General features: G+C 33.5%; 1 protein-coding gene across 5 annotated transcripts in view; it reads left to right on the forward strand.

Annotated features, from left to right (window-relative positions):
* Mtmr2 (myotubularin related protein 2) overlaps positions 1–25,031 on the forward strand; it is an 81,977-nt gene that overhangs the window by 4,597 nt on the left and 52,349 nt on the right. Inside the window, exons 2-3 of one of the 5 annotated variants that reach the window (XM_076846498.1) lie at positions 4,025–4,095; positions 16,178–16,241. The exons of 3 other annotated variants lie outside the window; for them this stretch is intronic. The gene's annotated coding sequence lies outside the window, so the exon portion shown is untranslated. The remainder of the gene's footprint in view (positions 1–4,024; positions 4,096–16,177; positions 16,242–25,031) is intronic. One more of the 5 variants, XM_076846497.1, reaches the window with a different exon arrangement.

The following is a 25,031-nucleotide window of genomic DNA, read 5'->3' on the forward strand; positions in this document are numbered from 1 at the left end:
ACATTGTGACTCTTGGAATTTCTTTTGAGGCACCTGGCCAGAATTAGCGTTGCAAACTATAGATGTAGGGCAAAGTGAAGCTACCAGGTTGAACCTACAAACTTGATATTGTTATTAGAAATTTGCATCAGCTATTGAACATGTTGGTAATCTAAAAATTACTTATTTTTGATTTTATTTTTCCAGGACTCTAAAAGAACATTAAAGTTCTCTTAGATAAGACCCAGTATTATTGTGAATTAATCAGTAATTATCATTTAAATTTTTAAAGAAAGGACTTTTAACAAGATTAATTGCCACTTAAAAGTATATGCAGTTTCATATTGAAGCTGAGATTGGATCCTGTACACTTTTTCTTTTTTGCTTCTTATGCCATCATTAGTGGTTTTCTTTAATGTAAATTAGTAGTTCCCATAGTATAGTTCCTGTTTAGTAGTATCAGCATCTCTTGGAAGTTTATTAAAAATGCATTTTTTTTTCAGTCCTGGGGATTGAAGGTAGGGGTGCTTTACCACTGAGCAACATATCTCAGATCTAACTGAATCTAAAACCACCTGTTTATGTTTTAATATGCACTCCAGGTGATCCTGATGCTTGCGGAAGTTTGAGAGCCACTCACTGCCTTGGATTTTTTGCTGATTAGTGCCTCAGAGCTTCATCTACATTAGTTGAAACAGACTAAATTAGGGTTTATATTAGCCAGAAGTGTGATGAGCCCATTATTTGATAGCATATTTATAAACATGTTAACTGAAGGAGTGAAAGGTAAAAGTCGTCTCTTGTTGATTTACTATATCTAATTTTTAAAGGAAAATTTCTGACTTTTTCTCAGTCATGAGTAACAAATCAAAAGTACAAGTTGTAGGCTTTTAATTCTTTTTAAAAGATACTTATTGTGATATATTGTTGGTAACAAGAATTTTAAAAAGTGTTATAAAGAAGAAATTCCAGGAAGTTATCAATGACTTGAGTGAAATCTGGATTGTGTCCAAGAGAAGGAAATAACCTGGATATAGATGTCCAGAAAGCAGTAAGTTTATTTTAGAAAGTTGCTAAGTTAATACTATTGTATTCAAAATCACTGGAGCCAAAGACTGCATGTGAGTAAGGATTTGAGTAATGGAAATTCTCCAGATTTTAGTGTGGAATATTTTCCCTTTTAAGGCAAATGGTTTTGAATATGTAAAGCACTTTCTATCTTTGTGTCTTATGATTTAGTTCAATAAGTAGAGTATTAAAAACTCTTAAAGTGGTGATATTTGAGGATAGGAAATGATTTTACAAGCCTGCCTTGCACAGGAAATCAGGTTAAAAATGGAACGCTATAAAAAGGTTGGTACAAGGCTATTAAAATAAAAAGGACTATGGCAGATGCCCTCCTAATGAAAATAATAACTTCAGTTCCCTTTCCTGTGACTTTATTACACACAACTAATTGTGCTTATCTCTAGGACTCACAGTATTAACTACTGAAGCATTTTCTTTTCTTTCTTTTATTTTCATTCTTTAAAGACTCTTAGGCTTCTTAAATACTTTATAATTTATATTAATTAAGGGCATCTAACTGTGTTTTAAACATAATTAAATAAACTCCAAAATATGTTTTAATATATAAACTTCAAAAAATCTAAATACTAATATTTGGCAAATTCTTGATTCATTTTCTTAAGGTTGTATTTTATTATTTATTTATTTGCAGTGCTGGGGATTGAACCCAGAGCATCATGCTTGCTAGGCAAGTGCTCCATCTCTGAGCTACATCCCCAGCCCTACAGTTAGGTTTTAGATTTGACAGAATATAATAGAAAATTCAGGCTAGCAGTGATTTAAAACCAGATATAATTTTTAGCCCCTTGAAAGCCTAGAGATAGTCAATACAGATCTGATATGGTAGTACTGAGGATCAAGGACCCAGATCCTTTATGTATCTTATATCCATATTTATCTCATAAACCAAAATTGCTATTGGAGCTTTAGCCACTACAACTTCAGAAGAAAAGGAAGAAGCAGGACATAATTCCTCTCTTTAAAAGACTCTTGCCAGTCATATGTAGTTGTTGAGCTTACATCCTATTAGTCATTACCTGTTCCCATGACCATGGCTAACCAGGTTAGGGGGAGGGTTGTATATGCAGTCTTTTCTTAAAGGCCTTGTGCTGAGCTAAAAATGGAGGTTCTGTCATTAAGGAATAAGAGAGGATGGGTATTGAAGATAATCAACTGCTTCTCCATGGTGTACAAAGTACTCCTCGATTTGCAAATGCAATGATCAAAAAATAGAAAATAAATTGAAAGAGAGAGATGGCATATTGTAGCCACCTGAAAAAAAAAACATATCTTAGAACACTTTGAATTTTAATTTTGTACTTTTTTGTGTATTTGAACCATATTTTTACAATCCTAATTGAGGACCATAAAATGAAAGTGATACATTTAATAATTGCTAGATCATTACCTGACAGGCAAGTAGAAATCAAATGAAGAATAAACAACTATGCTGTTTCATTTGAAGAACTCAAGGAATTCCATGATAAAGTAGTGGTGATAATGAGCTTTATACTCTGTTTACTCCTTCTCCAGTTTTGTGTCAATTCCTAAACCATTTATCCCTGATTTATGTCTTACTAGAATATTGCATCAAGTTCTACTTAGGTATTTTCTATTGTTTCAGTTTTAAGTATGTTGTCTTTATATGGGAAATAAAATTAGTCATCTTATGCCATATTAGTTTATGAAAGCTTTTGCCAGTAGTTTGTGTTTGTTTTATATCCTTGACCTAAAAATTTTATTGAAAAATCGGAGAAATCTGTTCTTTATGTTTTCTTGTATTGCTTAATCTAAATATTTACATTTTAGTTGTGAACTTTCAAACATAAGGAGTGTAATCATTTTGGAGCAAGTAGAGGAGAGTAGATAAGTCTCCCTGGATTGATAGAACCTTTATTCATCAGGCTTTGAAGGTTTAATAGGCATAAGTCACAACTATAGCCATCTTCCTTCTTAGCAGGATTGCTTTTCCTGATAGAAGCAAGTGAGCAGTTGTTGAAGTAGCTTTTTGTCAGGAGTTTGTGTATTACTAAGGGAAAATAACTGCCTCAGAGTAATTTTCATAGTAATTATTATTTCATAATAATATTCTTGAGCTGAGCCAAGATGCCTGCAAAGGTCAAAAACAAAGTTTTGTATGGTTCAGATGTTTTCTGTTATTGATATTAGAAAACATTCTTTCATTACAACAAAGGCAGAAAGCTAAAAACAGAAACACCTGAGATAACCTGTGCTTTCCAAATGGTAGAGTTGTAGTAATTGATTAATACAATTAATATTAATAAATACAATGTAATATAAGTAATAGCATTTAACATTTATGTGTTACTTGTGTGCTTACCATGTGCTGAGTATGGTGCTAAATCCTTTATGCATTTTCTCATATAATCCTCATAACTGTGTAAAGACTATTAATTTTTCCATCTTATAGATTTTTTAAGAAAACTGAAGATTAGAGAGAATAGTTTGACATTTGAATCCAAATCTGCTGGACTTTAGGATCTGCGAGTGCTTCAAAGAACTACAGAACTGCTCATGCCTGAAGATCTGGTGTACTTGGTCCAAGCCAGATCTTTTTAGTTAGAGGGCAGTCCCAGGGCAGGTTTATTGGGTGGTAGTGATGAGGATGTGCATTTTTTCAATATGTTGCTCTGTTAGAGAAGGATAAAGTTACCTAGTACATTAACAAATTTGGAGAAGACATATTTGGAGAGAATTTTTTTTTTAGCTTTGAATGTTTTTTTCTTCAGATAGAAAATAGGATGATTTTTCTTCTTTGCCCTATGATTAAATGGGTAATGTATTTTTTGTTTAAAAGAAGTCTTATGTTTTGAAGATCAGATAAATTATGAGTCAGATAAATAATACCAAAGCCTCCCCCCACCCCCAACAACCTTTACACAGTGATTTAGAATACTTAACTCTAGGCTTCCTTAAATATCTGAATTCCCCTAAGTTCCTTTGTGTTTGTTTACAGTTAATGTGTTAAGAGCCATTGACATTTGAAGATCATCAGAAGTGAAGATAAAACATCTCAAAAATTATAATGTAAGTGAATGGGAAAATGCAAAAACTGGACAGAAGTTAATGTCAACAATATTTCTGGAATCCATATATTGTCCCAAATGAATTTTGTGCATATGAGTAACCAGTAACTTCAGATTTCAATCCCAGTTTCAAGTTCTGGTCTTGAAAATTCTTTGTTCAGTCCATTTCTTCCTGTGGAAGACAGTCATTGGATTTTAGTCATCTAATAATATTCCATGAGAAACTTTTTTTTTTTTTTTACTTCCATGTATTATTTTCTTCCTTTTCCTGCTTAGTACTTTGCAGTTTGACTTGAGAAGATAATGACAAAGGTTCATGTTATATTTAAAGTTGTATTTGTGTAGACAGAGGTCTTTGCTTTCCAGCTGCTGATGTGTGTTGTATATTTTACCTAAGTTTAATTTTGCATGTTTCTTAGCCTAAAATAATTATCAGTTTGTTAACATCCCTTTTTTCTTTTTCCCTTTCCCTCTCTTTACCTGATCCCTTCTTTCCTTTCTTCCATTCTGTGAATGTTTGTTTAGTTATCTATCTGTTGTGTCCTGCACACTATGCTAGATATTCCAAAGAGCTGAGTCATGAGGACTCTGCATATTTCCATTACCTGTGGTGCTTGGTGAACATTTAGCTTCCTAGGTTCCAGACCAGACATTCTGAATCATTGGGAGTGGACCATTGATCCAGATGCTTTCAGGAGTCTGGTCCAGCTCTGTTAAGTTTGCAAATGGGAGGATAGACTTGGAGAAGTTAAATAATTTACCTAATGGCACAATACATGTTAGAAGGTCAGGAATAGTTGATGATTTTTCTTTCAAGATCACAGAGATATTTATTGCTAAACATGATCTCCTGGGCTGTGATTGTGGCTCAGTCACAGAGTGCTTGCCTAGCATGCTTGAGGCACTGGGTTCCATCCTCAGCATCACATAAAATAAAGGTCTCCTGATTCTCAGTTGCATACTTTACTAAGTTATGCTATAATTTTTGTTGAGCCAGATTGAGTCATTGTGTTTCTTGTCTGTAAAACTCTCCTTTAATACCATATATGAAATCATAACCAACTCACCACTGTAACTGAAAAAATAACTAAAAGTACATGTCAGTTATATACATGAAAAACATGGATTGTTTCTTTGTGTTTAGTCAGATAAGTGACTTAATTCTGATTTCGAAATCATTGAGTGATAGTCTTGGTAGAGAAGAGCCTTTGTTTTTATATCCAGGATAATATTCCTACCTTTTAAGTTTTGTACTGCCAAAAAAGGAAAATCTGATTTCATTTTTGAATGAAATAGTAGGGACAAATTTCATAGTGTTTTATAAATAGTAGGTGCTTGGTAAATTGTACTGTTTTGTACAGTTTGCTCTTAAAAAGTTTTTTTCCCCCTTTGGCTTCTATTAGGAGTGGTTTTATTTGCTTGTATAGAAATTAATTTATAATACTGTATTGTCATAGCAGATATTCACAGTGTGTCTGAGTGACTAACATTTTCTAAGGTATTTTTTTAATTGTAAAAGTTCGAATTAATTTTACTAGTGTATATATTTTATATTATATTGTGTGTTTTTATAGTTCCTGAATTGTAGCTTCATATTAACAAATATAGTTACTATAATTTTTGGAAATATTTTTAATGCTTGAATTATTAGAAAGTTTAACTATAAACTGCTGTTACCCAATTTTTCTGAATATTTTGGGACATGATTTAATTAAATTATTTTTTAAAATGTTATTTCATTTATTTGTTTTGTAGTACTAGAGGTTCAACCTAGGACCTTGCACTTGCTAGGCAATTGCTCTATCATTGAACTATACCTTCAACCCTAAAAATGTTATTTTTAACACTTATTCATTTTTGATAAGCTTATTATATCTTACCATTTTAGATATTATTTTCTTTAAATCTTTTTACAAAGAAAGTATAATTTTAACTATAATAGCTCTAAAAAGGGACTTTATTAGTATAATTCTGTCTTTTTTCTTTCTTTTGTATGGGGCACAAATGTTAAGGGACTTTCCCAAGTGTTGAAGTTTTATACACGTTAAAATACTCTTGTGAACAAAACAGAATGATATTCATTTTATTTTTATAATGATATGTGTAAAATGTTTTGATCTGGATGAATGACTTGACATCTCTGATCCTTGATTTTCTTACTGTGTAATGGGTTACTAATTATTTCTGTATGTCCACAGTGTTTCCTTGGGACTTAATTGAATGTTTAGTATTACTTACTTAAAATTTAAAATCAGAAAGAAAAATGCATGCTCAGATTTTATTTTCATTTTTGGTACTAGGGATCGAACACAGAGATGTTTAATCACTGAACCACATCCTCAGCCCTTTTTAAATATTTTATTTAGAGACAGGGTCTTGCTGAGTGGCTAAGTGCCTTGCTAAGTTGCCAAGGCAGGATTTGAACTCGAAATCCTCCTGCCTGGCCTCCTGAGCCACTGGGATTACATGTGTGCACCACTGCACCTGGCTCAGATTTTATGGATTCTTCTTTTATCACATGATATTAGAATAGGTACTATGCAGGATACCTAAATTTCTCTTTCTTTGTGAAAGAATAGCAGTGATTAATCCAGATTGTCATCTTAAATAATCACACAAAATAATCAAGATAATATTATATTGGAAGACTTCTATCAGTCATTTTCTGTGGGAGAAAATGGATACTGAATGAATGAGTATTCAATATAGTTCTCAGGGTATTCAAAATAGCTAATAGTAAAGTTAATATATTTTGGTGTAGTTTTTAGTTCCAAAGATGTTTTACAGACACAATTTTATTTCTCATAATAATCCAGTGAGATAGGTCTTAATTTGACAGATAAGTAGCTGAGGCCCAAGAAGTATCTCTGGTTATAAAAGGTGGAACTGGAAGTTTATTTTTGACTCTAAATGCCATGTTGCTTCTACTCCCAGTGTAAATAACACAGAAGTAGTAAAATTTCATGGGGGTTTACATTTTACTGTTTAAAAGAAATTTGGAATCTTGGAAAGTTGTCAGCAGATTCACCTTGTTCAGTCAGCCTAATTACTCAGTGCATACTTTTCTTTTGAAGTCAGACTCAACTTTTCTTAAAATATTTAAAAGAAATGCCACTATCTTGGATAAAAGACTCATTCTCAATGTGGCTACCAGCATGTGGTACCTAAAATTATTTGAGTGTTTAAATATCTAAAAGAGAGTGATTATGATCTTTAGAAGCATATAGAAGTATATCAACAGGAAAAATTGTGTGATGTGTTATAGCACAATGTAATGAATAGTACTGATCTTTTGTTTGTCCTTAGTTTTAAAATTCTGATTCTGCTTTTTAAGGATGACTCTAGATGAGTGACTTGACATCTCTGATCCTAGATTTTCTTACAGGCAAAGGGCAAAGTGATAATCTGCTGTCCTACCTTTACAGGATTTTTGTGGAACCCAAATATGATGATTGATGATGACAATAATTTTAAATAATACAGTAAGTTTAGGCATCATTTTAAATATTTCACTTATATGAATTTAATCCTTATAGCAGTTTTTCTGGGTATAAAAATGACCCTTATTCCAACTTTATAAATGAGTAAACCAAGGCCTAGAATGGTTAAATAACTTTCTCAAGGTCAAAGTGATAGAAGCAGAATTCAGTACTTGGCAATCTAGCTCCAGAGTTGGTAATGTACATAGAAGATAATGTGTGTGAGAGCACACTGACATTTGTAAAGGGCTATGATAATGTAAAATGTTACTAATTAACATTTTTTCCTTATCCTTATTATATAAATAGAGAACAAAGCAAGCAGGAAAAAATGTCTTTATATGGTTTGATTTCTAACAGCCCCCTAATCTAGTAAATAGAGTATAGTATTTAAAATTATGGACAGATGCCCTTGGAAGATAGGAATAACTGAATGAAGTCAGTACTTTAATTTCTAATTTAGTTTTCTGGAATAGCAAGAGAAAGGGATGTTGAAGGCTCTTCTTTTTATACTGAATGTGACTGAAAATAAAACATCTATCTTTTTAAATTTATTATTCTAATTTGTTTTATATGACAGCAGAATGCATTACAATTCATACTACACGTATAGAACACAATTTTTCATATCTTTGGTTGTACACAAAGTATAGTCACACCCTTTGTGTCTTTATACATGTACTTAGGTTAATGATGTCTATCTCATTCCACCATCTTTTCTACCCCCAATGCTCCCTCCCTTCCCCTCCCACCCCTTTACCCTATCTAGAGTTCATCTAATCCTCTCATGCTCCCCGCCCCCAACACCATCCAGTTCTCCAAAACCAAATGCTGAATGTTTTCTCTGATACGAGGATGCTGATTCAATGTAAAAACGTCTATCTTAACTTCACGTGTCATTTTGAAGTTTATACAGGAAAGTGATATCTCTTCACATTGAAAGGAGAGTGACATATTATTGGTAATAATCACTTTTGCTTGTCTTAGGAAAACAGTGTCTATCCAGATAGCCAAAACAATGGATATATAACTGATTTTAATAATGAAATCAGATTTCGCATGATTGCCCAGGTAGAAATGTTTGTTGAATAAATGTTTTGTGAATAGATTACTCTTTTTTAGTATTTTTGCCCTTGTACTTTAGTTCGGATGAAAGTGTTTGTTTCAGAGTTTGTTTAGAGTTCTGATATCTAATAATCTAATTTTCAGCTTATTGTGACATTTTCCCCAGTTAATTGATTATATATATAGACCTGCTAGGCTACTTGTGAAATTCATATAGAGTTTGATTTAAGCTGTCTTCAGAAATTGGATCAGTGATTTTTGAACAAATTTTGAGAAGCTTTTTTAAGCTGCTGCATTGAACTGTTGGAGTTTTGTTAGATCTCAGGATCCTTCCGGCTCCCCAGTCCTAACCTACACTTCGTCATTGACACATTCATTTTGACTAGAATTTGACTTTTACCAGTTTTACTTAAGTTTTCAGGTAGGATCTCTGAAAAAACATTAAGAGAAAAAAAGATACGCTTGCAAACTGTTGTGCAAACTAGTTGCTGGTGGCCTTATCAAATATTATGCATTGATTTTTTACTTTGGGAAGTAAAATGGACAGACCTGGAAATAAAGTGATTCAGAATTAACTGTATGCTGGGTCACATGGACCTTAATCCCATGGATTGTTCAAAGACTATACCAGAGCTCAGATCCTCTTTGTTTCTCTGAAGAATACAAAATGTAGTCTCATTTTTATCAATCAGATGTAGTGATGAAAAGATAAGTCATGCTATCTCTTCTATCCTATAAATTGGTTCAGTTAAATAACGCTGGGTCTGGCATAGCATTTGTAAAATAATTAAAAACTGCATTAGTTTGGATAGGTTTGTAATTTTTTTTTTTTTAATTTTGGAGATACTGCAAATGTTCTGAGTTTGTTTGCTTTTTGTGTGTGTCCTAAATGCAGAAACACTCTGTAGGCCTTTTGTTGTTATTTTGAAAAATAAAATTTTCAATAGAATGACTAATAGAGCATGAACAGTGCTTATGACACTGTAGTCCATTGTGTAAGTATTGAGAGCAAAATTTGCATTCCTAGAAAAGCTTGTTCACAATCAGAATATAGAAGGCATTCTTTAATGTTTTTGGGAAAACATGGTGTGTAAATGCTCAGGACATTACTTAAAGAGGATATTTTTAAAACGTATCTTTTCTTTCCATGGGATACTGAAGAAAAATTGGCAGCAAGAGTGAAACAGTTTAAATAAGGCAAGTGATATAAATCTTAAAGTAACGACTGTGGTCAGAGGAAATAGGAAAAACGCAACCTTTCCTAAGTCATCTGGAGGTGTTTTTTACTAGGATATATGGAAAGATAGGTGACTTGTTTTCTGCTTTCTAGGTGGTTTTGAATTGAGAGTGATTAATGCTGGTATGTTTATTTGCGTCTCTAATTTTTAGAAATACTTCTGATTTTTATAAGAAATGTGTTTATTTAATTTTGAAATATTTGATTAGGAGAAGTAAAAGAAATGTAAATATATTTATTGCATGTTTTAGTGCTTGAATTTATTTTCTGCTCATTATTTTTAGGTATCTAGAGGTGATGGTGTGATTGACAATGAAATAGTGGTAATTCCATTAATAGTCAAGCAAACCAATGGAACCAGAGATGGTTAATTCTTTGCTGTTGATTTCGTTGAAAATTATTGGTGGTGGACTTGGTTTTGTGATTGAAGCTTGAGTTATTTTTCTGCTTGTATGTTTAAAGTTACATCAGATACTTATTTACATGTGTGGGTGAGTGTATTGTAAAGAATCCCCCTAATAATTTGTGTTTTGTGTTATGCTAAATTTATCAGTTTACTAAAAGTTTTATTTTGACTTTAAAAGTTTGTATATTCAATTTTCTCAGTGCTCATGAAGACATTTTACAATTCAGAACTAACAAAAAGAACCTTTAGGACCCATTTTAGGACCCATCTAGACTGTAGGTGGGTCTACAGTCTAGATCTAAATGAAAAGAACTTTTAGGATCAAGTGCTTTGCTTCATTTAAATTAAATTAATGGGTTTCTTTTTAAAAGGAGACCCCTTGGGCTGGGGTTGTGGCTTAAGTGGTAGCATGCTCACCTGGCATGCGTGCGGGTTCGATCCTCAGCACCACATACAAACAAAACTTAAAACTTAAAATAAATAAATAAATAAATATAAAAGGAGACCCCTATTTCTGATTCCATTCTATTTTTCCTTCTGATGAGGTTACTCAATGTGTTTTCCACAATACTATTTGTTAAGACAGTTTCTACCATTTCAGTATTTAACACTAAGTACTTTCTATATATCATGCTTTCTGATCATTGTTACAGTCTTATAAGGTATCATTATTTTCATAAAGAACTTAGATTAAGTAACTTGATTTATTTATTTATTTTTTTGCTAAATGATGAAATTAAATCTGTGTGACTCTAAAGTTCATGTTTTTAACCACTAAACACTTTGCCTGTGTTTGGAGGCAAAGGATCTCAGTTTCCATCTTTCTAAGGAAACTGAGTAGTGCTTTGAGGTATGGGGATATTTGGAGATGATTTGTAAATCCTTGTTAGTTGGTGACAGATTTCTCCGCTTTGCAGCAAGTGTCTTAAGCATCTTAACAGGATGCTTGTAAGCCAATGTACTCATAGATACCAAAGTTCATTTGTTTAGATATATTTTTTGTTGTTGTTTTTCAATATTAGGATTGAACAGAGAGCATTATGCATGCTAGGCAAGTGGTCTACCACTGAACTGCATCCCTAGTCCTAGATGTAATTTCCTTAATTTGTAAATTTTTATCCTTATCAGCAATATATAAGAAAGAAAAAAAACCTCCCCAATAAAACAAAAGGGGAGAGTGCTTTATTTTTTGATACTATTTTGAAAAGCATATAGAGGATAGTTCCTATCTTTCCTACCAATAATTGGTTTGTATAACTCTGTTCACTTAAATGCTACACTTTGAAATAGGAGAACTTTTGAGACCGAAAGTGTGGTACATTGCTTTTATTATAGCAAAGGAAAATGACATTCTGATATAACAGTAGACCAGTTAATATGTGGCAATGACTAAGAGTCAGATGATGGGATTTCTGTTTTGTTCTTGTAGTGGAAAGAAAGCTGTCACTCTGGCTGAGAAAGTGGCATGGTTATTTTAAAACAAAGAATGACTAGTGCTCTATTATATTTTGCCTCTTTTACTCCAAACCCAAGTTCTGTTATTTCATAGGTATATGTGTATGTATAACTTCATTTAGTTATTGTCTGGAACCAGCATTCAGTATTTAAATAATATTGACAGTTCTTTTTGCTTATGAGTTGAGAATAATATAATTTTGGATAGAATGAGTGGGTCAGAGAGAGGAGATTTTAGAATGACTTCCATTTATAAGAATCATGGCTCATTGAATTTGAATAAATACATTTATGAATATGAATTGTATGTTCATGTAATCTTTAACTGCTCGGAAGGGTTAATAATCAGAATTAGTACATTAGAATATAATTACAGTTTTAGTTTTAGAGGTATTTTGAATCTCTTGGGAAAAGGAAATCTATGAATAAGTATGAATACTAATTAATAGTATTCCAGAATGTTGGTTATGTTCTGATCAGTTTTGTTGTTCTTGGAAAATAAATTTCTCTCTGTAACTGTCTCATTAATTTCTAAAAGTATGTTTTGTTTATAAATATTTTTTGATGTAACATACTTGACTTATATGAATAAGATGTTAATGCTTTTGGGGGTAGAAATTACGTTTTTTGCCTACCTTTTGATGTTATGTTTGTTTCTATTAAAAATTATACATAACTGTTCATTATTTTTAATCTTGGTAGTTATTTGCAGGCCATCCAGGGCCTGGGAATGTTAATTTACTTATGGCTTAGATATTTGAGCCCTGTCAGTTTTTTTTAAATCTTCAATAAAGGATTTATAGGAACAAAAAGGAATTATGATTATAATTATTTATAAAAAATAAGTTATTTCTTTTTTTTTAATTTATAAAGAACATAAATTTATTTCTATATTACAGTTCTGGAAGCTGGAAATCCAAAATCAAGGCACTGGTATGTTTGATGTTTGGTGAGGGCTGCTTCGCTGCTTCCAAGACGTCACTTTGAGTATTGTTCCTCTGAGATCCTAGGGTCTTTGAAGGGTCCTTTTTTCCTTGGCCAACTTTGTGTGAGAATCATTGTCCCTCAGGTCCATGCAAGTACCTCTAGCTTGCTCAGCCTCTTGGCCTCTGCAGCAGTGGCAACATTTATGACCAGAAAATGTCTTCAGAAGAAAATATACTAGATGCCAGGCTGCCCATTCTGGGCTCCCTGTCTGTAGTTCTGGAGCTTAGGAAGTCCAAAAACATAGTCCTGGCATCTGGCCCCCCAAAAAAGGGCCTTTTTGCTGTGTCATAACATGGCAAGACAGAACAAGCATATCTAGTGTTATTTCTTTTTTTTCCCCAGGCGTCCATAATATTTTGTGTGTTTTATTGAAATATTATAAATTACAGTTAAATTGCTTCATCAACTTTTGAACAAATGTTTTATGTCTCATACTTGAAGTTCTCTTCTGATTCTTTGAAAATAATTTTAATTTAATTTTTTTACTTATTATTAATTTTTTTTTTTTTTTGCACAAATGAAGCATAACTTTTCATTTGTCTGGTTGTACACAAAGTAGAGTCACACCATTCGTGCAATAATACCCATACATAGGGATAATAATGTCGGTTTCATTCTACCATTCACCCCCCATCCCCTCCTTTCTCTCGCCTCCACTCAATCCAGAGTTCTTCTATTCTTCCCTTGCCCCCCACCCATATGGATCAGCATTCACTTATCCTAGAAAACATTTGGCCCTTGGTTTTTTGGGATTGGCTTACATTGCTTAACATGATATTCTCCACCTCCATCCATTCACCTGTAAATGACATAATTTCATTCTTCTTTAAGGCTGAGTAGTATTCTGTTGTGTATATACACCATAGTTTCTTTATCCATTCATCTATTGAAGGACATCTAGGCTGTTTCCATAGTTTAGCCATTATTAATTGAGCTGTAAATATTGATGTGAGTGCATGGTTGTAGTGTGCTGCTTTTAAGTCCTTTGGGTATAGACCTAGGAGTAAGATAGTTGCTTAAAATGATGGTTCTATTCCAGGTTTTCTAAGGTATCTCCATACTGCTTTCCAAAGTGGATGTACCATTTTGCAATCCCACCAGCAATGAATTGGTGTACCTTTTCCCCCACACCCTTGCCAGCACTTATTGTTGCTTGATTTTTTGATATTTGCCATTCTGACTGAAGTGACATGAAATATTAAGAGTAATTTTAATTTGCATTTCTCTAATTGCTAGAAATGTTGAATATTTTATCATAAGTTTGTTGCTCGATTGTATATCTTCTTCTGTGAACTGTCTGCTCATTTCCTTAGCCCATTTATTTATGGGGTTATTTGTTTTTCTGGTGTTAAATTTTTTGAGTTCTTTATATATCCTGGAGATGAGTACTGTATTTGATGTGTGTATGGTAAAAACTTGCTCCCATTGTGTAGGCTCTCTCTTCTCCAGTGTTATTTCTTAACAGCTCTGGTTAATGGTTTAGACAGAAATATCCACAGTAATTGGGAATGAGAAACAAATTTTTATGATGCTACAACTGTGTGAGAGGGCCTTTGGATGGGGAAAGTTTATGTAGTATAATTAAAAAATGATGTTGAAGGATAAGTCTTCGAGTCGCATTTTCAGATGGGACAATAGTTTGTATGTATAAGTGCTTGTATGAGGGAAAAACGAGGGTATTTTGCCTGTTAAGAAGTGAAGAGATTCTAAAAATGGTAAAATCTATTTTAGCAGAAATTTCCAGTATTAGAACTATCCAGTATTAGAACTCTTCATCTGTGATTCTAGAATTTTGTGCCTATGCTCGAAATCTTAGAATTTTGGATTTTATGACTATCTTGTAGTAAGTAGTACCCCTACCCACCTAGTCTTCCTTATGGCTTGTGAATATCATAATTGACAATACCTATATTTTTCAAACACTTCCTAAGCCATTTTGGAGCCCCATTTTTGATGACTAGGTGTTGTAGTACACAAGAAATGGAATTTTATGTAGCTTATTAATTAAATGGAAAATAGGAAATGCAGAATGATTGCTCATTGGAAGCATAGCTTTCTTTTTCAATTAAACAGACATTGAAAAAAATCTGGTTTTTGGAGGGACAGAAAGGCAGTGTTTAGTGATTACAACAGATACTGTGAAGGATTGATTAAAATTTGAAGAGGAGCATTGACACCTTTAAAATGTTGAATATTTGAAATCTTTGTGAAATCCCTCTGAGATGAAAAATCACCTAAAAAAAAAGTATATTTGGGCCATGAGCTTAAATGTGTTCTCAAATTTTGTCTAATTAGGCTTTTGTCAAAAGTGACAGTGATTATTTTTTGACGTTTGTTAACTTTTGCTCAAATCTTGTAGTCTTTGTTATGATAGTTTTGACTTCTCAAAAATTTATTTAATATTATAAGTCAGTTAACTCTTTCTTTTAATTAGGATAGCTCTGGCCTACCATTTTATTGCCATAGTGAAATATATATCTTGTTTAACCTATCTCTAAAAGAATTCTGATTTTTATTTAGAAGTTTTCTTGAGTTGTGCATTTATTGAGTTTATGCATTTTAAAACTTAACCAGAAAACAAACTGGCTCAAAAAACTTCAGAAACCAGTTAGAGAGATAGCTGTGAATTAAAGATGTATGTCCTTATAGCAGCATATATTCAAGAGAAATAGCATTAACCTAGAAGTCTTCCTGAGAAGATGGTTTTTGTTTCTCAGCCCCATACATAAGTATTTTTTCTTTAACTTTAAAGTCTTAAGCATTTTAACAGTAACTTCATTTTTCATATTTGACACCATTGTCAGTTGCAGGTTGCTGTCTGCTCATTTTCCAATTCTTTTCAATAGTTGTGTGTGTGTGTGTGTGTGTATGTGTTTTTATATATGTGAGTGTATACATATATGTATACACACACGTACACTACTTATTTTATATGTATACACACACACACACACATATATGAATGAACAGGATTGTTTAAATGGAGTTTTTAGTTCATTTCTACTTGGTCTTTATAAGAACATATAAGTACATAGTGAAATAAGTAGAACAGGTGTTTTCATTCCTACTTTGGGTATGAAACTGAGGTTCTGAGAGGCTAAATGACTTTCCATGATTTATGACACCCAGTTTTTCATTCTCATCTACTACTTAAATTTACATGTCCTTATTGGAATGGAAAAATAGTTTGTGTTGGCATTTGCTAAAATTTCCTATGCTTAATTAATAATTGAATTAATAATTAATAATAAATTAATTAAAATTTCCTGTGCTGAATTAATAATTAATAACTGTTTACTGAATGGGAAATGTGAAATTTTCTTTTCCAGAGATTATTTTCAGTTAAGTAAATTGTCTTAATTTTCCTCTGGCAGAGACAATGACTAGGGCTAACTCCTTTAAAGATAAAGTTGTTAAGAGTTTTATTCATTTTGATTTTTTGATTCATGTCTAGCTTCATTCTGCTAAACCAGGATTCTTTGATGGCAAAGAAGTGTCCTATTCAAGCCTTCATATAGGTAAAAATAATAGTTTACATAACTTTGTTACTGTTTGTCAGATGACCTGCTAAACTCTTTGCATTTATTTATTTCATCTTTATAAGTATGTGAATAGTTCCTAGCATATGGTAATTTCTCAGTAAGTATTAACTACTTGATTTAATACAGTTCAATAAAATCAAACTTTTGAGCCCCTTCTGCGTGCCAGGTATTAGTCTCCAGCTAGACAGTGTTTCTCAATCCTTTTTTAACTCTATGAACTAGTTTTAGATGCCCTCCACTCAACTGTCCTCTCCATGTATGAAAATATGGTAGCATAGATATAATACATATAATTTTATGTACTTTTTACTTTAGAATTTGTCTCCTTGCCTTCAAAGAACCATTTTTTTTTTTTTTTTTTTTTTTTTGCCCTTGGGGGCAATATTCTTATTGAATGTTCTAGATACTTAGGATACAGAAGTGAATAAAACAAAGCTTGGAACCCTCAAAGAGATTACATTTTAAGGGAGATGATGTAGAAGGAAATGTGGGAAAGAAAAAACAAGGAAGTAAGTAAAACAAAAAGAATGTCAAGTGAGAACTAGTTCTCTGGGGAAAATTAAGGTAGGGGATAGAAAATGAGTGGGTGGATTTGTGGTAGTTTGTCTTCTTAAATAAATGGCTAGAAAAGTTTCATTAAGAAGACAGTATGTGAACAAAAATGCTGAAGGAGGTAAAAGAAAAAGGTATATTTAGAAGAAGAGTTTTGAATGAGAAAATCAAAGCTTTTGAGTATATTAGATGCCATTGGAAGTATTTAAATAAGTTGGTTATTGGAATCTGGAATTCAAGGGGGAAGTTTGAAAATGAGCTATAAGCTGTGAGTCTGGATGAGATTATTAAGGGGAGAGAGGATATACAGAAGATTACATGATCAAGGACTGAGAGTTCAGGGACATTACAGTGTTTTGAGGTTAAGGAGATAAGAAGGAACCATTAAGGAGATGTGAGAGTAGTGGCTACTGAGCTAGGAGAAAAGTTGTAAGGGTAGAATGTTCTGGAACACAAATGGAGGAAAATATTTCAAATTATCTACCTTAATGCTGCTCAGTGGGTTTAGTAAAGTAGAGGCTATTGATGCCCTCAACAAGGGCATTTGTGTTGGTGTGATGGAGGCAAAAGCCTGACTGAAGTGGGTTTAAGAGAGAATGAGATGTGAAGAATTAGAAGTGGTGAGTATAGGCATCTCTTAAGTTTTACTCAAAGAAGCTCAGAGAAATCAAGTTTCTGAAGGGACTGAGGGAAATAATAACGTGTTTCAATGTTGGTTGGAATGATTGGATAGCAAGGGAGTATTTTATGATGCAGGAACCATAGAAGAGAAAAACTGGGCAGGTTTTTCTTGTACACACAAGAGGAAATAGTATAGGAGGGGCTTAAATGGGCCTGGTTGAGGTAAGTGGTCATGAATTTAAAGTGAGCTTGGGTCATATGGTTGGCAAATTTTCTCTAGACTCGTTTTGTGAGTATTACGGGTCTGGAGTAATAGGGAGTTGGCTTTTAAAAATCATGGAACTTTGTAGTATTGTAAAGAACCAGGTGATTCTGAAGCTAAATCTTCAAAGAATGAAGGACAGTGACTTAGAGATTGGTGGGTGACTTGAAAAAGGAGCGGTAATATGTACATGGTATATCCTGATGACATGAAATTTAATACTTGGGATCTTTTTTTTAAAGTTTTGGAGAAGAATAATCTGAAAGTGGCAATGAGGAATGAATTCCAGTTTCCAGGCCCAGACTGGGGAGAGAGGTATAGGAGGGAATATAAAGGGGCTGATTTCTTCATTTGAGAGGGCTATTGGGAAACTGTGTCCATAGGCAGAGAAAAAGGATTTAATAGGCATAAAAGATGAAGTAAATACAGTTTTTAGGAAGACATAATAAATACAGACAGAATTTTTGTGATAGAAATAAAGATTTTTTTTGCGGGGGGGTACATGCTGTACCTCCCAAGGGAGAGAAAAAGCATCCTAAGATATTTCTCCTTTTAGTTCTATACACTATATCAGAAGCAATGTAAGTTGGTCAAAAGGAGACCTGATTCTATGTCAGATTTATCTGCATATTTCTATCTATCTACCTGTGGTATATGTGTTTATATACATATATCGCTTTCTGGCTCTAATTTGTTATATTCAAAACCATGCATTTCACTTTTCTGAGCTGTGCTTTATATACAAATGAAGGGGCTTTTGCTAGAATGATCTCAGAGATCCTTTATATTTCTGATACTCTGTTAATTCGCTCATTAGCTATCAGAATAGTTGGCTAACTGATATCTGGACTTATATTTAAAAGAAACAATTTAAAAAAGCATTATTTGATATAATTCTGGCTACTCTGTGGCTTAATGTTGTTATAAGGTGTAGGCGATAGCCCAGCAGGATTAGAGTAAGAAATAAGGCTGGAGAGAGAGGGTAAAGCCAAACAGCAGAATGATCAGACTTACAGAGGGTATATGTGAATGAATGTGAATATGAGATATAAATTTGATAGTTGTTTGTACAGAAGTGATAAAAAGTACATTTTAATGACAACAGAAACCTAGAGAGAAAACATTTCCAAGAGGCAGTGAAAGTAATATTAAATATTGCCAAGAGTTTAAGGAGGGTGAGAAATGAGGAGACAGGGCTCCTGGATTTGTTCCTGAGGTTGTTAATAACATCTAGAAAGCATTATCAGTAAACTAATTGAGTCTAGAGTTCAAGTTGAGTGTTATTAAGTCTCACGTATGTTTAGGTAATCACTATTGAGTTCTTAGTAAATGTTCACTGTTGTTTAAATTATGCACCCCTACCTTCCACCCCCCACCCCCCCCCACACACACACAAAAGAGGAGACTGTGTGGGCCAGAATGAAGAGCACAGAATGAAGGACTGCCCTTGAATCAGAGAAAGTACATGTCACTAAGATTCGTGAGAAGGAAGAATGGATTTGGGTGTAGACAGGTTTACTGGAGAGGCAAGAAGTTAAGGAGTCCATGCTTTAGTACCTCTGTTTTTTAAAATTTATATCAGGTTAATGTTTTTAAAACACAATGGAGGCCATCTTGACGTAGTAACTGGTTTAACATGTTTTTTTTTTAAATTAATAAATCCAGTGGACTTTTCTCCTATTTTTCTTGACTGCTCTGTCGTGTTAGATACTATGAAGTACTTATTTTGAAACACTTTTTGGCTTTCATAACTTTTTTTTTTTTTTTTTGGTCCCACATTTGTACCTCCAGTATCAAATCTCTGATTCGTGGGCTAAATAATCCAATGTTATAGATTCGATTTAGCTATCACTTCCCTGTAACTACTCCAGGAAATCAAAACTGTTTGTTTTTCTGCTTGCATAATGAATAGTTCAACTGGAATATTTTGCAGGAATCTCAAATTCAGTGACAATTTTTTTGCATTATTTTCATAGACTATATATCATTAAAACCTGATATTTCTTGTGATTCCCATCTTTGTCATAGTGTGCCCTATTCCATTTATTTATTAAGTGATCTAGCTGCCTATTATAACCTGTTAAATAATCTAACTTCCTGTAGAATCTTTTCTATAGTTGATGCTTTATAAACTGAACAGAATATCCCTCTTTACATAGAAGTAATTATTTGAACTTTTTCTCAGAAAGCTTTGCTGTCTTCCTATCATCTACAGATTATAATCTGTCTGAATTCTTAGGGTGGTACCCATTTTTTTTTCATACAACATAGCCTCAACCTTTCTTGTTTTCTTCCCATTGAGATCCACAGAGTCCAGTCATGTAGATTTCTATATGAGTCAGGGTTCTTCAGAGGAACAGAACCAATTGGAGGTATGATTATAAAAGGGGGATTTATTAGATTGGTTTACATAAGAGAATCTGGATAGTCCACATGATCATCTGTAGGCTGGAAAACTTAGGAACCAGTAGCTTCGAAGTCCAAGATGCTGAAGCCCCAGAACAAGGGGGATCAATGATGCTACCCCAGTTAGAGACCAAAGGCTTCTGTAAACTCCCTGAAGAATCACTGGTGGAGTCCTCTTCGGAAAAGTGAAGGAGTGAGAGTTCGATGTCCTCAGGCGGTCACAGCAATAATCAAGAACCTATTCAAAGAGCTTGGTGGCACATGCCTGTAATCCCAGCTGCGAGGCTGAGGAGGAGGATCACAAGTTCAAAGCCAGCCTCAGCAAAAACAAGGCTCTAAGCAACTCAGTGAGACCCTGTCTCTAAATAAAATACAAAATAGGGCTGGGGATGTAGCTTAGTGGTTGAGTGCCCCTGAGTTCAGTCCCCAGTACCCCCCCCCCCCCAAAAAAAAAGAACCCATTCAAGAAGAATCAGGCTTACATCTGCTGCTGCTTCCTTGTTGTTCCAATATTTATTCCATCCAACTCCAACCTATTGGATGGTGTTTCCCTAAATGCTCCCTAAGTGTTTAGGGAGATTCTCCACTTCAGTTTTCCCACATGGCAGGCATTTGCAAACACACCCTCATTAACATATCCAGAAGCCTCTTAATCTTGGGCATCTTTTAATGTAATTGAGTTGACAATTCAGATTAACCATTACAGTTTCCCCATATAATCTGTTTACTTAGGCTGTTCTCTTTCAAAAGTTTTTATTCTAATGTTTCACTGTCAATTTCTAGTAACAGGATAGAGATGCCTGAATTTTTCTGTTACATTTAATCTTTTCTTTCTTTATGCTCCTATAGCGTTTTTTTTTTAAAACCATGAATAGCATTCTTTGTAATCAGATTCATAGTTAAATAGGAGTATACTCTTCTTTGACTATTATTTGGAAGCACAGCTAATATTGTTGTGTTGCATATATCTTCACAGTGCACCTATCTAACAGTAAATGAATACTGCCTGAATGAATGAAATGCACGATCAGGTAAAATCTAAAATCCAAAATCCCTTAGCTTATTAGTATACCTGGTGCAATGGATTTTCCTATGGAATTCTTTGCTTCCACCTCCCCTTGAAAAATTTGAAGATGAAATTCATCAGCTCCTCAAATGATCCACTTTTCTTCTTTACTCTCTAATTTGGCACAGTGGTTTCTTAGCAGATTAGAATCATATTTTGACTCTCCTCTCTCTTGATTGTCATGCCAAGTTATTTTCTAAGTTCTGTTGATTCTGATTCTAATATTGCTTGTATTCACTCCTATTTTATTTAGGTTGCTAGTTTAGGATTTCAGTACCTCTGACCTAAGGCCTCCTAATAGTCTCCAAACAGATTTTTCCACTTTTAAAATTCATTCTTTGACCTATTGCTAAAACAATCTTCCTAAAGCACAGAAACTTTAGTGGTTTCTCATTGCTTACAGAACTAAATGTCAGCATGGTTTTCAATACCTTCTATAATCTGACCCAAATCTATCTTTTCATGCTTATCTTTGTGCTATTTGGTACTTGTACTCACAATAAAAATGGTTCATCTTTTAGAGTTGCTTTAACATGCCTGGAATTTCTCCTCCTCCTCTTCATCCTCCATGCTGTTTATTTGCTTAGTGAAATTGTCAAGATTTGAACCTCTTCTTGCTAACCTCAAGTGCTACTTTTTTCTTAGAGCCTTTCTTGAGCCTCTAAATTTAAACTGTATATGAGTTTGTCAGTCTCCAAACCCCCAAGTTCTTCATTTCTCCCAATCATTTATCATACTATATTTTTAAAGTACTAAGTATACTGGAATGAAAGCTCACTAAAGGCAGCAACCTTGTCATATTTATCTCTGCATCTCTAGGAGTTCCTGGAAGAGTAGTATTTTGCATGTAGTAGGGGTATAGTAGCATTGATTAAATTAAACCGAGAGGTAGGATAACCAAAGTAACATGATAGTGAAGGGAGATGAGATTTATAGATTCAGAACTGAGGAAAGAACAATATTGTTTATAATTGAGTCATTAGTAATTATAGAAAGAGATTTTTCGGGCATTGTTTGATAAAGGCAGAACCTAGATTGTAAGAAATTAAGGAGTGAGTATGTACTGAGAAAATGGAGACAATGAGGATTAACAGTTTGCTGAAATGTGGAAGGTGGCTGAACTCTAAGAAATGGAATATGGTCTGCAGAATTTGGAAAAGATTTGTAAAGGAAAATTACATGTGGTGTTTGGAAGGAAAATGAATATGCTGTCAGAAATGCAAGTACTGCGATTACTTCAAGTCATGCATTTCCATTTTTCACCCTGGCAGAAAAGTACTCCAAATAAGTCAAGCCACTGAAGCTAATAATCAGCTCCAGAGTACTGAGGTTACAGGGCAGAGTAAGTATTACTCTGAATCACAGAATATTAAGGCTTGTAAACAATGCTGCTGAGCACTGGTAAGCTGATATTTTGGAGTCAATTGAATATATAGTTCTCTGTTCTAGGTCTGTCTGGTTAAATTATTAATTTAGAGTTATTGAGCCAACCAGTATGTATGTATGTATTTTTATAGAGTTCTCATTCTCCTTTGAATTATTATAGGTACAATTTAAAATGAGGTGTATTTTGGAATTGCATATACATTTGAAATGGGATTACTGCTTAGCCAAATTAGAATTTTTGGAAATATATTTTAAAAGATAGGTGTAATTCCTGGTAAAATCACTTATTGTAAAGAATAGAAATATTTAAAGAAACTGTGCTTATGTTTTGTTTGTTTGTTTGTTTGTTTGGTACCTGGAATTGAACACAAGGGTTCAATTCAACTTAACCAGTGAGTCACATCTCCAGTCCCTTTTTGTATTTTATTAGAGACAGCGTCTTGCTGAGTTGCTTAGGGTCTTGATAAATTCTGAGGCTGGCTTTGAACTTGAGGTACTCTTGCCTTGGCCTCCGGCCTCCTGGGATTACAGGCATGTGCCACTGTGCCTGGGGCATATGTTTCTTAATAGTATGCCATTTCTATTTATAGATAAGCAAAGGTATTGAATTTACATGGTGATAGCACAGAGCTGGATAAATGTAGAATTTGATTTAGTTTCCCTCTATTATATGTAAATGGTCTCTTAAACTTTTTATCATAAAAATACAATTTTGGAATAATTCGATTTAGTTTAAAAAACATTTAAAAGGAAACTTTCAAATATGAAGCTGTTTTAGTGTATGCATGCATGTATATGTAAACTTTTAGTCAATTTTTTAGTATTCATCTAGGTATTGTGGGGATGTTACAAAAGGTGGACTACTCATTTCAGAAGCCCTAGACTACATTAGAAGTAGCAATAATCATCCTGGCCAAGATTATTTTTTTAAAAAAAAAATTATATTTTAGTTTTAAGTGAAACTAGTTTTAATTAGCCAAGGTTGTTGCTGTTAGCTTGATGAGACTAAGATCCTGATTTCTCCATTCCCAACTACTTTCTCTTTACCACCCTAGTGAAAATAACAATACTCAATAACCAGGTCCCATCAGTTGTTTAAGGATTATTTGTCATTCTCTTAAAACATATAGCATCTTTAAAGAAATGTTTGCCTTAGTATCCTAAGGAACCTTTTGATGAGTATGGGACACTATTTGGGTATATAAAATAATATACACAAAAGGACTCCAGAAGGCCAAAAACTTGGTTTATTCTTCCCCTACTCTTTTTTTTTTTTTTTTTTTACTTCTCTCTCTATACCTTTACCAAGTTTCTTTTTCATTATATCTTGTATGTTTTTATTATAATCTCTGATGAGTTTGATTAGAATACTCCAATCTTTTGACCATTAATTTACTCAACATGTATTTCCTGAGTGTCTGCTCTATGCCAGGTGTCATACTAGATTCTAGGAATGGAATGGTGAGCAAATCCAACATTCTTTTTTCTTCTTGACATTCCCCTTCCTTCTTGAAGTTTCATGTCTTAGGGAGTATAGGCATTAATCAGAAAATTTCCAAGACATGTGAGAACAGACTGTGGACATGTAAAGAAAGAAAACACAAAGTGCTGTGTTTCCTTGAGGAGGTGATGTTTCAGTTGTACTTTCTCAATTGAGAACTAAAGTTCAGAAAGTGTTTGGCAGAACCACACTCCCTGCAGAAGGCCAGCTTATTTAAGAATCTCAAAGAAGTGACATGTAGTTGGACTGGGGAGAACAAAGGAAGAGAGAGAGATGCACAAGAGGGTATCTGGAGAAGGAGTCAGGGATTAGTTTGATTATATATTGTGAGGCTGTGGTTAAGTATTGATCTTTATCCTGAGAACATTGGGGAGCCATTGAAGGATTTTAAGCTGAAGAATGGCATGAGTTATTTTTGCTTTTTGGCTGTTACGAATAATGGTGCTATACATATTAGTATATGTATGTTCATGTGTTTTTTTGTGTGGACATGTTTCATTTTTCTTGTGTATATAATATGTTTAGGAGTGGAATTGTTGGGTCAAATAGTGATCATGTGATGATTTATCTGTTGCGAACCTACCATAATGTTTTCCAAAGTGACTGTTACCATTTTTGCATTTCCATCAGGAGTTTGTGAGTATTCAGATTTCTCTAGATCTTTATTAACGTTTGCTATCGTGTTGTTTTTGATTGTTGTTTTGATTCATGGGTATGAAGAAGTATCCTTTCACTAGCAAGGTTTTTAAGTCCTGAGTTAAGGATTCACCAGGTTACATTTTTAGCTTTTTACTTGTTTATTTCAAACAAACTACTTATCCACCAAATATGCTTTGTACTTTCTCAACTAATTTATTATTATTTATTGATTTTTGTGTGTTTATTTGTGATTTGCAGAGCCTCAGTCTGAGTCTTAGAATCTTTAAATGCCCACGCTTAATTTTTTTCTCTTTCCTTTAATTTATCTTGAGT

Source organism: Callospermophilus lateralis, chromosome 2 (genome assembly GCF_048772815.1).
Source record: "Callospermophilus lateralis isolate mCalLat2 chromosome 2, mCalLat2.hap1, whole genome shotgun sequence".
Taxonomy (NCBI): domain Eukaryota; kingdom Metazoa; phylum Chordata; class Mammalia; order Rodentia; family Sciuridae; genus Callospermophilus; species Callospermophilus lateralis.